Genomic DNA, 3,542 nt, shown 5'->3' with positions numbered 1-3,542 from the left:
TATTCATTACTCATTCTATAAGAAAAGCAATAATGAACACGAATTCAATATAATTCTTTATTTTCGTCCATTGGGGTTATTTTATTTCTTTACTCTAGTGTTTCAAAAAAACAAAAAAGATAGAATTAATTACTTAATCCCTTACATTATGATTGTCATTGTCTAGACATTTTCTTATATTTTTCCAAGAGCAATAATGCGAGTATTGGCTATGAGCACATTTAAGTTGGTATTTATTTTAGATACTTATTAAATTTATAAGAACAAGGAAAATAAAATAAGTAAAGTGAATTAAGAAATATGATCTAGTCAACATAAAATTCAATTTAAATTGGATAGAAGAGCCAATATAAAATTGATCTATGTACTTGCATAGTTGCATTGTAAAGGACTCCAACGGGAACCAAAAAAGAACCAAAAAAAAAAAGTGATGAGCAAACAGCGAAGAATAAATACTTAATTAAACATAATCATTCATATCCATTGATCTTTATTAAGTGAAAATTCAGGTGAAGTCGATTTCAGCTGAAGTTGATACTTAAGAACCGTTAGATGAAAATTTAGTCAACTCAATAAAATCATCTAACGGCTCTCAGGTATCAACTTCGCGTGAAGTCGACTGCACCTGAGTTTTCACTTATTTATTAAGGTTCATGCTATAGTAATTACGATAGTAGTTATATAATTTTAATACTATTTAAAAAGTATGACTAAAATTAAAATAATATATTTTTAATATTTAAAGATATTTTTTAATTTGAGAATAAGTATTATGAAAAATTAAAATATTATAGTCCTAATTGTAATAATATTTTTAAATATTATCAAAATTAATTAAATTATTTATTTTTTTGGTCTGTTACAGCATTTAGAGACAAGATTTTCTAAAATGCATATGGGATGTGTGAGAATAAACTCCCAAGCACACAAGTAGGGTTGAGATTGAGAGGTTCATAATTCATATAAATTTTTGAAGGACAATTACGCCAACCCTTTTGCTCCTTTTTGGTTCCACACTCCATCTTGGATCAATGCCAAACCCTCCTCCAACTGTCAAACAACAATAAAATAAAATAAAATAAAATAAAATAAAAATCAATTTAATATCATGCTCTTCATCTTGGCTTGTATACAATTTATTCAGGAATCTTACCCAAAAATTACTGGCCAACTATCTTATTTATTGAGCGAAATTGTGAAATCCATATACAAGTCTTTGTTTAATTATTGACTAAAATTTATCTCTTAAAATTTCAAAATGTGCAATTTATTTTGCTACTTAAAAGTTTCAAATAGTATATAAAAATTTTTTCTACTAACTTCTATTTTCTTTCTAAATCTATTATTATATTCAGAATACACATGCTAATGAAAATCATCATGTGAGGGATATTATTTTTGAAAAAAAACTACTAGAATTTTTGAGCACTATGTAGTAATTTCTTCAACCATATTTCAAAGGTTTAAAAATATATGTTTATATGAACTGAAAGTTTAAGAAAGTAAATTGTATTTTTTTAAATGCAAGGAAACTACCCCATAACCACCCTACTACTCCTCTATTATATGTCACAAGGCTCTTTGCTTATTATTATTATTATTATTATTATTATTATTTTCTTGTTTAATTTTACTGTTTGGAACTAGGGTAGAAAAAGATCGATCAGGGTCTCTAATCTAACTTGTGTGTTGACTTGATCTGATAAAAAATAAATTCAAATTCAGACTATGTTAAAAGTTTAAATTCTTTAACAGGTCAGACTCAGATTTATGAAATAGTCAGTTAAATTTATTAGGTTAATCTAGACCTTTAAAAATATCTAAATCTATAATTTTATTATAAAATAATATAATGGTAAAGGCTTAATAGTTTTATATCTTTTATTTCATTTAGATTTTTATCTATTAGGTTATTTGTTTCTTTAATTACATATAAATATTTTTATTTTTAAATATATTTAATATCCTTGATTTTATTTAATTATTTATTTTTAAAATTATTAAATCTTTAAATAAATTTTAAATGAGGCTAAATTTGATAACAGACTAATAAACTTAAGGTAAATTCTAGCCTACCCTTCCTATAATAACATGTAATTTACCCTCTGTGACATGTCATCTTTTAATTGGTTGCTATGTTAACTATGGTTAAATTATTGGTAATTAAATTATAGCCCAAAGTGGGTGATTATGTAATTAAATACCTCCAAATTTAATTTCAATGCCATCCAGAAATCCCATATCATCGTCACCATCACTATCATTATCATCATCATCATCATTATTTTCATCTTCTTTTTCGTCTTCCCCTTCTACACTATCATCATAAAAAGCCATCATAATCGATTTCACGTTCTTAAATTTTAAGATTTTCTGAATTTCGCAAACGTAAACTTAGTCTGGGCTAGGTTCACCAAACAAAAGCAGTTTTTATAACTAAACACAAAGAACACAAAACACAGAACACGACCTTACTTGAACAAGATCTGTTCTATAGGCTCGTACATCTGTATCCTTGAGTTCTAAGAAGACTTTGGTTGAACTATGACCGTGAGGTCAGAGCGTGATTAATTGTTCCAAAGCGCATGCCATCTGAACGGTGGAGGATCGTTCACGCTACAGGTCGAGATGGTCTCACGGACAGACTCAAATATTTTTTCCCTGGCCATTTAATTAGTTATTTTTTCTAAATACTTAGTGTGTGTTTGGATTACAGTTTGCAAATGGGAGTTTTAATAAAATTAATTTTGCAAACTTGATTTTGATGAAAAGTAAGTTTGTATTAAGTGATTTATGTTTGGCAATATTTATATCAAAATGAATTATAGTAAAATAAATGTTGTTTGGATTACACTATTCAAAATCACTTTTAGATACAAAATTACTAAAATAGACATCAACTTAAATAATTTTTGTACTCTTTTTTAATATGTTATAATTTTTTATTATTATTATTTACAATTAATTTTTTGTTTAATTTACTTTCTTAATAGGATCAATATATTATATTAAAAAAATAAAAATAATACAAAAAAATTATAATTATAAAAGTGTATAATATCAAATAAATAATTAATAAAAAAAATAGTAAATAATAGAAAAAGATAGTTCATATAAACAAAAATAATATAAATAATACAATAGTATGCATAGAGGATAAAATTGGTAAAAGATAAATAAAGATTGAGTATTGATGGCTAAAAGCCCGTTGGTGAAACGCAGAAGCTTAAAATTGTTGCTTCTTGAAAACGTGGTTTTGAATGCAAAATCACTTCTGCGTTCATGAATCAAAAATTTGCCAAACAAAAAATTACAGCTTTCAAGATATCTAAACGTACTTTTTCTCTTTGAACGTGGTTGCCAAACACACCCTTATTTCCTGGTTCATCAAAATATGGAACACCCAATGAGTTGATTTTTTCTTTCAATTTCAGAGAGAAATGGGACTGGGTAAATTGAATTTCTACACAATAATAAAAATATAACTTTATTTTTTAATGTTTATAGAAATTATATATTTATCTCTCTTATAAAAATATTTA

The 3,542-nt window shown here is 25.8% G+C and overlaps 1 pseudogene; it reads left to right on the top strand.

Moving 5' to 3' along the window:
• The first annotated feature begins 2,465 nt into the window (after positions 1-2,465).
• LOC127740005 (uncharacterized) lies at positions 2,466-2,646 on the top strand (annotated as a pseudogene).
• Positions 2,647-3,542: the final 896 nt, after the last annotated feature.

The sequence above is a fragment of the Arachis duranensis genome, chromosome 6 (assembly GCF_000817695.3).
Source record: "Arachis duranensis cultivar V14167 chromosome 6, aradu.V14167.gnm2.J7QH, whole genome shotgun sequence".
Taxonomy (NCBI): Eukaryota; Viridiplantae; Streptophyta; class Magnoliopsida; order Fabales; family Fabaceae; genus Arachis; species Arachis duranensis.
This window is presented reverse-complemented; position numbering and strand designations above follow the sequence as displayed.